Genomic DNA, 14,025 nt, shown 5'->3' with positions numbered 1-14,025 from the left:
CATGTATGAAGCCAGACAGTAAAAACAGCTTATACAAGTTTTGTTCTCTCAAATACAAGCCTTTAGGCTAAACAAAGTACAAAAGTGAGAGACATATATATATATATATATATATATATATATATATATATAAAATAAATCAAAGACTCCAAAAGATAATCCAGATCCTCCGCTCCTATCACCAATCAGACAACTCACTGAGGTGGGTTGCAACCTGCATCTGAAAAACACAACAGAATATGGTATGAGAACCGGAGGTTCTCAGTATGGTAACAGTTCTCAGTGATGTAGGATATAAGACCCTGGAGGCCAAAGGCAATCCTAGACTCCATATCCATCACAAGATTCAAGCCTAAAGCATTCTAAAATAAATAGCATAATAATCCCTCAATACAACTTAAGTTGTAGTACCATAAAGGGGTAATATATCTTAGGGAATTTCTACTCCAATCAAACACCGCTAACCTACAGCCTTCACCAACCGATCCGCCATGTGATCCCATCGCTACCGCCTTCCGAACCTCCCCAACTCCAGTAAAGCACAAGTATATACAATACAAGTAACACAAGTAGAGGCATATACAACAATTAATACAAATAGCAATTAGACATGTTATACAGATAATAAGATAATATCAAGTCGGCAAAGCATACAAACAGGTAGAAAATGCATATGATGAATGCTGCCCTACTGGCTGTGATATCACATTGTCGGTTCAACTGCCAACCCGACACATCTCCATGGAGATGTTGCCCTTCGGATTCATGGTGTGGGAACCCCCAAGATATAGTGCTCGGATCACTATCCAGGGTTTTGCGCCTGTACGCTCTGATGATCCGAAGGGATGCGAGCGGGATCTATTGCCACCGACCTCACATTTAAGCGCAAGCAGGACGAACCACTGCCCTTGCGCTGCCACCGCTACCTCGACAGGCGGGATCCAACCTCGGCCCCTGCCAGGCGCATAGCGTTTCATAATCTCAATGAAAAGTGGTACAGTGGTTTTCAAAACATTTTTAGTACAAGATGGATCCATTACTTCATTCAGAGTCCTCGACTCCTTTCGACCACTGTTCATGCACATTTCAGTTCCTTAATCTCGCATCTCATCCATCAACCATTATTCACATATCATCAAACTTTCCCCAGTACAACAGAAACCTAGTACTCCGTTTGCTAACTTTTGCCAAGAAATAATGTCTAAAACCTTTAAGCCATTTCCCATGTTTGAACACCCAAAAATATGCCCAAAAGTCTTAAAAAGGTGTTATAGAAGCTTACAACCTTGTCGGAAAGGTGAAATAGTTGAAAACAAGGCAAAATTTGAGAAACAGGGTGTGTGCGTCCTCACAGGGGTGTGCGTGCGCACGCCCAGGAAATTTTTAAAAGTGTGCATATGCACAGGTATCAAAATAAAAAGGGTCTGTCCACTCGCACAACCTGTGCGAGCGCCCCCAACAGACTTGCCTCCCCAACGTGTGCGTGCGCACAGGTCTGTGCGTACGCACAGGTTACAATTCCTCTTTTGGTGTGCGCGCGCACAGACTGTGCCAGCGCTGCAAGCAGACTGCCTGCCTCTGCGTGTGCAGACACACAGGTCTGTGCGTGCGCACAGGTCACCATTTACACAGAGTGTGCGTGCGCACGAGGCTGTGCATGCGCACATATCAGAAAACTCAGAATTCTGTAACTTTGTAGAATTCCCAATTTTTAACACCAATTTTTGAATAATCATAACTTCCTCTACAAAATTCCAAATTTCACAATCTTTATACTGATTTAAAGGGTTTTCAAAGATTTTTAATTCTAAACAAATGTCAACCAATTTTGAAAATCGAGGCAAAAGTTATGATCAAGCAAAGTTCACCAAAATTCCACTTTTACCCAAAATCACAACTTTCACATTTGCTTTGCAAAACATAACCAAAACCAAACCAAACCATTCCCAAACTCCACCTTTCATCAAAATCAACCCTCTATGTCATACCACACCAAAATTTCCACATTTCTCTTCACTTTTCCTCATCCACAATATCCATATCAATATATCTCATATATCAAACTTCATTAACAATTTCCAACTGCATTACCAATCAATCAACACCACTATCACATTTATCAATATAATCCACTCCTCAACTTCACAATTCATTTATCCTTATCATATCACTATTAATCATCAGGTCATCAAACATCATCATACAATCACATCCAATAATTCAACAACCATTCAAATCCAATCCTATCCTTTGGGTCACTAGCCTAAGTGTCCATGAATATTATATACTACATAGAAAAAACCGAAAAAAACATACCTTGGCTGATTTCCAATATAAACCAAATGAGCTTCCAACCAAAATCCAACCACCAAAGTAGCTCCAACAATCTTCAAACTCACAAGAACCAAGCTATATACATATAAATCACCACAAAATCAACCTAGGGCTCAACATAAATCAAAGTTCACAAGAGATCAAAGCCTCTTACCTTTTTCAACAGATTTGGATGGCAAAACTCAAAGCTAAGCAAGGATTAGAGTGAACCTAAACATCAAGAAGCACAAAAACTCACTTACTCAAAAACCCTAGGTACCTGATATTTTGGAAAGAATAACTGGAATTATTTCGAGCTTACCTCTATAGTTTCTTGAGTGGGTTTTGTAGAGCTTTTTGCAAGGAACGCGTAGCCGCTGACGGCACACAAATCGGAGCTCTAGAACTCAAGATATGAGCTTAAGAAGATTGAGGTGATTAGGGTTCAACCTCTTCTTCTCTCCCTCTTTCAAATCTGAAGTGTGTGTGTGTTTATGAGGCTAGGGTTCATTAGATGAACCTTTATATATGTTGGACTTGGGCCCAACTTGGGCTCGATTCAACCTGTTAGCGTTTTTAGCCCGTTTGGCCCAACTTCGGGTTAGACCTTTAAAATTAACGCCCGGTTTTCCATTTATACTATTTTTCAAAGGTTTTTGTCTGTCTCTACTTTTTCTCGTGCAGCACTAAACAGACTTGTACCGGTTCAACTGTCGGTTCGTGTTTTTTACGGATTTTCGTAGAAAACACATTTTCTGACTCGGAAAGACCCACTGAATCCAAAAATGATGTTTAAAACCTCAAATTCTCATTCTAGCCTTTCAGAATCAAATTTGGGCAATATAACCACTTAATTAACCGGTTCGATTAAGTGCGGTTCTTACACGAATTACTTTGATTGGATTTTCTGGAAATTATGCTTTTAATCGAATAATTTGAGCCAGTAATATCGCAAACGCCAAGTTGCGAGAAGACAATAAGCACACATGTGACCATCTCGAAGATGCGTCTATCAGGACCATAAAATATCTAAAAGATCTATATAGTGGATGAATAGGTCCACATATATCACCTTGAATCCTTTCTAGGAATTCAGGGGACTCAAATCCAATCTTTACTGGTAGCACAACAAAATTCACTAGATTTAAGAATCTTCTGGTTCTTTAGTGAATGTTCTTGGGAGTTTTAAATAATTCTTTGTATCATGGTTGTTCCTGGATGATCCAATTGGTCCTGCCAAGTTATGAATTCATTTGGGTTAGTAAACTTCTGGTTTACAGTGGCATGTGATTCAATTGCACTAATCTTGGTATAATATAACCCAGATGAATGTGAGGGCAACTTTTCTAATATAACCTTTTTATTTGAATCATGAGTTGTGATACATAAATACTCATGATTTTCCTCATTCATTGTTTCAATATGATATCCATTTCGGCGAATATCTTTAAAACTCAACAAGTTTCTCAGAGACTTGGTAGATAATAGTGCATTATTTATTATGAATTTTGTTCCTCCGGGAAACAAAATTATAGCTCTTCCGGAGCCTTCAATCACATTGCCTGAGCCAATAATAGTATTAACATATTCTTCTTTTGGTACAAGATGGGTAAAATATATATCACTTTTGAGAATGGTGTGCGAACTTGCACTATCCGCAAGGCAAATATCTTCACTATATGTCCTTGCCATTCTCTTCAAAGACAAATAATAAAATGAGTAGTAATACATGCAAGTCAAATTGAATTCTTGATTAGAATTATTTTTCTAAGAAACACTGTACATAATGTCATATACTAAAATTTTATTTTAAAACATGACACATTTAATGATTTCAAAATTCATAAACATTAATATTTCATTATTTATATACATCATATTTGAAACTTAAATACTTAAAATAATAAAACTTAACAATAAGTTCTTTACATTATTTATTTACATGGATACTTAACAATCTCACATATTAAACTATTCCATTGTTGATCAAATGACCAATATTTCCTTCAGGATCCTCAAAGAAATCAGATACATCATAATAAGTAGTGGAATTTTCAGCATCATTTGAAACAAAATCCGTTTCCTTTTCTTTGTCATCTTTTTTCAAAGATGCCTGATAAAAATCGACTAGGTGCCTTGGTGTACGACAAGTACGCGACCAATGGCCCTTTCCGCCACAACAGAAACACTTATCCTCTGTTGATTTATTTTGCCCAATATTTCTTTCTTTATCCCACTTCTGGTGAGATCCTCTCTTTTGAACATAATTCCTTTTCCTTCCATAATTTTTCTTGTTATTAAAAGCTTGTCATTTACCTCTTTTGGGGAATTTGTCGCATTTACTTCAGGAAATGGGGTGGCACCAGCTGGGTGCGCTTCATCATTCTTTAAAAGCAACTCATTGTTGCGTTCAGCAACAAGAAGGCAAGAAATTAACTCAGAATATTTTTTAAACATTTTTTCTCGATATTGCTGCTGCAGGAGCACATTCGAGGCATGGAAGGTTGAGAAAGTTTTCTCTAACATATCATTGTCAGTTATCTTTTTCCCGCATAATTTCATTCATGAGGTAATTCGAAACATTGCAGAATTATATTCATTTATGGATTTAAAATCTTGCAGACGCAAGTGCGTCCATACATATCGGGCTTGAGAAAGTATCACCATTTTTTTATGATTGTAACTTTCTTCAAGGTCTTTCCAAAGATCTGCAAGATCTTTTAATGTGAAATATTTATTTTTCAATCCTTCGTCAAGACGACGACGAAGAAAAATCATGGCTTTGGCTTTATCCTTCTGGGATGCATTATTTTCAGCCTTAATGGTATTTTCAAGATCCATTGAATCAAGATAGATCTCAGCATCTAATATCTATGATAAATAATTATTTCTAGATATATCAAGAGCATTAAATTCAAAATGAGAGAGTTTTGACAGAATGAAAATTTGTTACCTGAGTCTTCAAAAAATTTGATCAAAGTCTCGTGCTGATAATGTGTTGTGAAATAAATAAAAGATATACCAAATATAAAATAAAGATGTGTAAATAGAAGACTCTAATATTAATATAATTAGCTCAATAATAATAATTCATATATGTATTACTAATATTATATGTTTTAATGTGTATATATATAAAAGAGAAAGGAGTATTGCAACATAAAGAAAAAGAGAAAATTAATTTGTTTATTGTTGTGTAAAATGTATCTGATGATGCCTTCTATTTATACAGGTAATGTGCTCTTATTTTAACTCTTATTTATTTTAACTCATCCTTAAAAAGTAATTCTTTCATTGTTCACCGTCCAAATCATAAATGGGCATCTATGTATTTGATCTTATTATAACAGATATATTTATTTTTCATTGCAAACACGACAAAGTTTAGATAATTGACTTATTTAATATGAACGTATAGCTTATAATAATTGATCATTAAATTTTATTTCCAGACAACTTGATCTTAAGCAGGATGATTAAATATCTGATAGATTGCGTAGTAGTAATAGGGACATCAAGGCTTAGCTTTTTCATGATGTCATCAAACTCATCACCCATACAACAGCATTTTTCCACCCCAATTACCATTTACGAAAAAAAAATGTAAGAAACATCAAACAAAATATAGTGCTAATTAAGTGTTACTAATAAACACTTTTCTTCCTTTTTTGTCAACTTAATTAAGATGGTAAATCATACTATTTTTTATATATTATTATTATAATTATGTTAAGTATACATAATTAATGGCAGAAGTTCACAAAGAAACACTACCTCAAGATCAGCAGAAGGGTGACAACTAAAAAGGCTCAAGTAAGACAACCAAAAGATAAACATCACTCGTGAACGCTACTCGCAAAACAACCACCATACCACAGATATTTCCAAAAAGTTAAGCATTAAAACTCAAAGGTTACCCAAAAGCAACCAAAGAGTGAAAGTGTTTTAACTGAAAACTAAAAGGTTGCCAAGAAGCAACCAAGAGTATCAAAATAACCCAAACTACAAGCTATTACAATAAAAATATTCAAAAGGTCCACAGATCGGACCACATCAGCACATGATTTTAAAACAGAGGTCATAAAGGATCTAGCTTCGTGCCTGCTGCTGCGTCTTGAGGAGATGGAGGAATAACCGAAATAGGAACAGCCCCGACAACACCATCTGGGCCATTTAAGATCTCCACATCGGGATCGGCCTCAGATCGGGCTATTTCAGTAGAAGGGCCACAGAAGCCTTGGCCCTTGGATCAGGAGCAGGGGTCTCATCATCATCAGGGGCCGGCACAATCTTACCATCCTCCACAATATTATCCATACTGAATAAAGAGAGATCGGCGTCAGGAGCCAGAACCCAGACCTGAGCTTTCAGATTTTCGTACAAGGCGGTCATACCATTTACCATGTGACCCTACAGCTCAGCATAATCATCATAGGAGGACTGGAGCTTTTCCTTAACCTCAAGGAGCTCAACATAAGTCTGGGTATAACTCTCCTTGGCTTTCTTCGTCATCTCCCCCGCCAAGTTAGAAGCCGCCTCCGCCGCAGTAGTCGGGGCCTTCTCCCTCTCCAAAGAAAGCTCCAACCCCACATTTTTTGCCTCCAGCTCAACCCTCAACCTATCCACTCTCTTAAACTCAGTTTTGGCATTCCCAAGGAAGGCACTGGTAGTATTAATATGGTATTTCTTAAACTCCCTCGCCAAAGCAGCACTAAAGTTGGTCATCCGGATGCTGTTGCTGGACATAAAGTGAAGGTGCTTCAGAATAGACACATCATCAGTCGGGACGAAACTATACGGAGCAATGTGCTCCTCAGTGAAGGCCATACCATCAAATTGTTGTCGTTAAGGTCATAAGCGTCGGATGTTTTCTGCTTCTTAGGCCCGAACGAAGAAGGGGAAGAAGCAGCACTAGAACTCGCAAAAGGCGGATCGGTAGGAGCCACACGAACTTGAGGAGTCGGGATAATCTCCCTCGAACCTTGAGGACCCGAGTCCAGTTTCTTCGGCGGGACCTGAGAAGAACCCTCCCTCGATGTCTTTCTATGCAGATTCTGAGCAGCCAGAGTCTTCTTGGTCTTACGGAGGACCTTCATTGAATCAGAGCCTGAAGCCATCTCTGAAAAGGAAAAATCACAAAAATAGTCACATAATGGCAACCACAAACAAAGACAGTAAAAATATAGGAAGTTGGACACTACCTAGCTCGGAACGGAGAAGAGCAGGATCCCCTAAAAACCTCTTCGTATAAAAATGAGGAGGCTGCCCCCAATGCTCCTCCAAAACACCCACAAAGGCCCTCTCTACCTCGTCAAGGCTCTCTAAAGGGTACTTAAGCACTACGGGGTTCTCTTGCCACCAAAGGGGGAAAGTGGGTTCCTTATTCTCATCTAGAAAAAAGGGGTGAACTTCATCCATAGCCCGAATCTTGAAATAAAAATTTTTAAAATCGTGGAAAGAGTCATCAAAAATGGCAAAAACTTTTCTACCTTTGGGTCACCCGGAAGGAGATCCAAGAAGCCTTCTTCTTGGTCGCCCTCGGCTTAGTCAACATGAATGGGAAAAGAAACAGACAAAAGGAAGATCGGACACCCAACTCCTGACACAACAGCTAAAAAATTTTCATGAAAGCCCAAGAGTTGGGATGAAGCTGAGTAGGGGCAAGGTTACAGTTCCAAAGAATTTCAGTTTCAAACTCAGAAAACGGAATGGTGATACCTAACTTGGTGAAAAAATAATCGTATGCATTAAAGAACGAACGCTCTATCCGACTTAGAGGAGGAAAGCAGACTCTCTCCTTAGGGTCGGGGGACACTAATTCATAATCCTTCTCATCCTCCCTATTCCCACAAATCCTATGATATCTCCTAAACTTCTCGCAGTACTCCCGATCTGCTATAGTAACACAACCCAATACTACAGAATCTAATCAGTCAGCCATACCAGGAGGAACCTTTGTGGACATTTCAATAATATTTTTATGAGACATAGACACTATACCTACAGCAAGAAAATGAAAAAGTGTCACCACCAAACAGCTCGGCCAAATTGCAAAAATGAAGAGGTAACCAGAAAAACAGCAAGCAAGACAGCAAAAGGGCGCCCCAAGGTTTACAAAAACAAATTACCACCGCAACCTAGAGACACCCTTTGGAGGTAGTACAAGCACAGAAAGAAAAACGTAAAGGATCAAAGAAAATCAAAATCCCTAGCCTTAGCCTTTCAGTAGCAATAAGAAAAAAGATCAAAACTTTAAAGGAAATGAAAGCATGCAGCACCACCAGAAGCAAACACAAAACAAGAAAGAAGGATCACAACTGCCATCAAACAAGAAAAACGCGAAATGCATAAAGCGAGCACCAACCTGAAAAGAAGAGGCAGAAACGGCGATGAACAAGCGGCAGATTCACGAACAATCCACACCAACAAAGCGCCTCGAAGCTTCAAAGGGAAGAAAAACTTAGGGCAAACCAAAGAACAAAATGAAAGAAAGCTTCTTTTTTCAGAGAACAAAAGGAAGCAGATGGAAGCAAAAGTGAAGAAAGCAAAAGCCCTTCTGATTTTAAACAAAATACAGAGAGGAAAAGCGAAACGGCAAAAGAATAAAAGCCCAATTAATAGGCTTTAAAAGCGCTCGCACATATTTAAGAAACTGCTGCGCTCGAAAATGGTGCAGCATTTAAAAGCAAAACGCTTCGCGTTTCGAAAGAATTAAAGACGCAAAATTTACCCGAGAAGGATAACAACACCCGGGACACGACCTATAAGAAGATGCTTGAGCACGACCTCATAAAGAGATCGAAGCATAGAACGAGCACGACCTTTGGAGAGGTCGAAGCTCAAGCAGGGGCACTGTTCATACCCCGGCCCAAGTTATGGGGCCGAATCGGCCGTAGACAAAAGGATCGATCTCATGAAAGGTTGGCCCACTACCGACCTCTTCGCAAAGAGCTTGGAAGACCTCTAAAGAGGCTCAAAGAGGCCCAAATCGAAGAGCCACCACCTACTGGGAAGCGGTTGTCAAAAGATATGATATCACCCACAAAAGATAAGATAAGATAACAAACCTATCTCAAGGAAGATCGACGAAACACAACTATAAATACACTGGAGCACCCATGTATAACTCATATTCCAATTCTACTAAAAACCTGCCTAAAACCCGTACTGACTTAAGCATCATAGTCTCTTGCAGGTACCACCACCCCCTGGTGACCGAAGACCGGCGGCACCCCAGCTCCGACAAGTCGGACTTGGCAGACTCAACCGAACCAAGAGATCTCGTTCGAGATCGACCTCAACGTTTCAGGTAACACTCGGAACAGTTAGGTATACATAAAATTTAATTATTAATATAAAATATATTTTAAAATATAAAATATAAATTAAAAATTAACTAAATAATTTATGCATTATATATAAATAAATAATAACTAATTTAATAATTAATTTTTTGTGAAGAAATAATATTTTTATTACACATTCTATTATTATTCTTTGGTTAATTTGTACAATTGTGGTTGCTCCGATGTTAAAGTTAAGAGATCTGAAAAGAAGGCGCATTGATAGAACATAACAGTGAGAAATTACATACTTGCATGTATAATAGAATTGGGCATGGAGGGAAGCAAGCAAGCAATTAGATGTTTTTGCTTACAAAGAAATTAAATTTTGGGCCTCTCGTTCCATACTTTCTTTAACATCGAAAAAGTTTTAGTTTCATCACCCACCTGTCTCATTATTCACTAGGCCCACAATGTTTTTTTCTTTCATTATTTTGTTAAGACTTAGGAGTAATGGTTATTAGGAAGCGTAATTCATATTCTAATATTTAGAATTTAAATGTATAGGTTAGTTTTTAATAAAAAGATAAAAAAATCAAATTTTTTATTTAAAATTTAAAAAATAATTAAAATATGAATTGAGATTCTTAATTTTTTTTGTTAATGTCTATATCTATATTTATGTTTATAAAAACTATATATGAATATGATGGCATATATTTATTATTTATTTTTTTATTAATTATCTTAAATTTGAGTTCAACAAGTTAAAGAATAATCAGTTTATGAATAGATATTTTCTTACAAAATAATTCAGTACTCCAAGTTGATTATTTCCACCCTCTCTACGTTTTTTTTTTTTTTTTGTTGAGTTCTACTCTTTATTGTGATGTTAATTTAAATATTGATAATAAATATGCTGACTTTGGGTGCATCATCCATAATTTGGATGGCTCTTAATTGAAAGGATAGATAGAAAAAATTCAGAATCTTAATATTTGTTGCACCAAAAATACATGTAATTCTAAACAAATAAAAATAAACACATCATACGTATGTGCTTTATGAGATGACTCAATATTTTCTTTTTTACGTTCTTAACATTTATTATGTATAAAGTTATGACCCAATGACCTATATAAATGATTCATTCACACCTTAAAGTATATCATCAAAGTAATTGATAAGAATAAAAATTAAATAAATTAAAGTTAGAGAGACACAGATTTACCTAATGAGTCTTTTATAGTCCTTTTCTAGTAATTAACTCCATTTTCATAATTCGATTCCCACTTTAACTAATTTGTTCTTTTTTCAAAGGGTTAATTAAATAACAAGGTCTAAGACATTGCTGTCAATAATGAACAAAAATAGTGAACAACCTAATAAATTAAACTAAATGGTACTCATTGTTGTTCTTATTATGGAAGAGTTGCTAGCTAGTTAGATACATATTCTCCCAGTGGTATTAATTTATCATTATAAAAAGAATGATGACTCATTTGACATATATACGATGTTTTCGTAGGCTCCGCTGGCCATTCTTGTTGGCGTTACTCTTTAATTTGGACCTAACGTCCATTTGTTATATCCATATATGCATAGCTCATGTATGTATATATGTATAAATGAGTTAACTTTATATTTATGCATTTGTCCAAAACGAGATTTCTGTATTTATCCAAAACGATGTATATATATAACTGTGTAAATTAGTAGGTATAATTTGTGTCTAATATATGCATATTTGGCAATGAAGTTGCACAAAATATAATTAAATTCAAAATCCTAGCTAGTAACATCAAGTTAAGGGGCAGTTCATCAATTTATTAATACTATATATATATAGTCATTTTTTTTGTGGTTATATATATATATATATATATATATATATATATATATATATATATATATATTTTGTATATTATTTTATTAAGGCATTAATTTTAATTTACAAATTCTCATTTTATTTTATGCAGTGCTTAATATATCCTACTAGTTATTAAAATTACAACAAATAATAAGAGAGAAATACTAAATAAAATCGAAAAGCTAATTCCAGTAAATAAAGGCACACCCTCCCATTATTTCAGGTCAATACATCCCCTACCAAAAGAAAAAAAAGGGAGACTTGTTATCACTCCTCACACCAATAACATCAAAAATTGCTTCTAATAATTTATCCGCAAAACAATGAAGGCCGCCACCAATTTGACTCCAATTAGTAAGTTAACATTGTACACTAATTCGAAAGTCAATCCATTAATTAGTAATTAATAATCTTAAAATGCTTGATTAATACCAATGCTCCTTGCTTTGCCTGCCTCAATAGCTAGGGCTTCACATTCTCATGAAAGCGTTCTTTCTCTTTCACTGTCATATGATCATCAACATTCTTATTTACAAGAATTTGTAATCATTTAATTTTGAACGGAGTATCACAATTTTTTTTTTGTGTTAAATATTTGAGTTGGTAACCTGGGAATTTGTGACGCACTTTGTTCTCCCACAATTTGAATTTTCGGTTTAAATTTAATTAGTTTCATAATTTTTTTCTGTCATAATCTTTTTTTCCCCTTGTGAAGGATATATTTGAGCGTTAGCTTTGTTCGCCGCCATAAACTGTAAATGATATATATAAGCTAAAATTTTCGTTAATTTCTTATTCTCAGTGCAAGATTGCTTTGGTACTAAGATGCCCGAACCTTAATTAATGTGTTATATATTTTTTTTTTTAACAAAGATAAGAGACTCGAACCCGCAACCTCTTAATTGAATATGGGGAGACTATACTATTTGAGCTATTACTCATTGGCAATTAATATGTTATATTGAATGCATTGTTGTTTGTTTTTTCATCTTTTTTCATTATTCAATCTCGGTTGCTCTCATTTCAGAGAGTACAAATATTATGTTAGAATATATTAAAATTAATTATTTATTAAAATTATTTTGTATATATAAATATTTATTATAAGATATTACATTTTTATTATTTTCTTAATACTTATAAATATCTTTTTATATTATATTATTTTATATAATTTGAATACATATAAAAAAATTTTACTATTCTTTTTTACCTTTTCTAACATGGAATTAGATTTATGGTATTTTTTTCAATTCCTTTGACGTTTTTCACTTTACTGATTAATCTATCCTATCCGTCTTATGTCTGAGTATAATGAATCTAACATTATTATCATTTGTTACTTACCTATTCTCATAGAAAAACTTATATTTTTTGTCACCTTTTTGACAGTTCGTTATCTGGCATTTTACCATCTCTTCGTAGCGTGCTACATGATCGGCAATTTTTGGACAGTTCAACATCTTTTTTATAGTTTTGTCTGCGCTTTTGTGCTTCTTTACAATACACTTTCTTCCACCACTTTTGTCTATATCCGTTCCATCAGTTTATGCAATCTTTTTTCTTTATTTCGTTGTTTTAAATAATTTTTAAATTTAAGTTGTCACTTGTATTTACAGAAAATATTAGAATATATTAGGATTAATTAGCAATTTAGCATTTATTATAATTATTTAACATATATAAATATTTATTACTGAATATTACGTCTTTATTATTTTGATTTTTCTTAGTATTTTTAAATACTCTTTTATATTATATTATTTCATACAACTTGAATATATACAAAATTCTTTTTCTACTGCTCTCTTACATTTTTTTTTAACAAAATTCATGTGAAAACTCAAAACAAGAAAATGTTGCTTATTTGTTAGGTTTTTTAATAGTAGACTTCAAACTAAAAGAGAGCTTCTCAATTTTAGTTTCCATATATGATCACTAAAATTGAAAAGAATAAGTTTTCTTAAACAAAATAGAGCGCAATTTGTGAGTTTAAAAAATTTTTAAGAAATTTTACAAAGAGTTTTTTTTTATTTTTCTTTTTTTGGCTAGTTTATAAATAACCTTTTATATATAACATTTATGTAACACACGTCAAAGTTTAGACCGTTTGTTTATAATAATACTAGCATAATTTATTAACATATTTTAAAAATAAAATTGGACTAAAGGTGCAATATTGTATTCAATTTTAGTAATTATACATTCAAAGGGAATTTTGAATTTATTATTATTAACTTAACCAAACAATATTCATTCTAATTAATAACCTTTTTTTAATCTACTAATCCAAACATGAGTTATAATACACTTTGCTATTTTCTTTATTTGTTCACCATTATTTTGTTTGTACCTTATTAATATGTTTATATCATATCCCTCAAAAGTACAAAAATAGATGAAGTTGACAAACGAGCGTTTACTTTTGTTGTTTTCAAATTAAATTGTAACGGTTTTTACAACTATAATATTCTAAAGAAAGCAACAGTAATAATATATAGCTAATTTCAAGTTAATCTTAATCTTAGATTGTCCGTAAATGTCTATGAAAATAATAGT

The sequence above is a fragment of the Arachis stenosperma genome, chromosome 6 (assembly GCF_014773155.1).
Source record: "Arachis stenosperma cultivar V10309 chromosome 6, arast.V10309.gnm1.PFL2, whole genome shotgun sequence".
Classification (NCBI taxonomy): Eukaryota; Viridiplantae; Streptophyta; class Magnoliopsida; order Fabales; family Fabaceae; genus Arachis; species Arachis stenosperma.
This window is presented reverse-complemented; position numbering follows the sequence as displayed.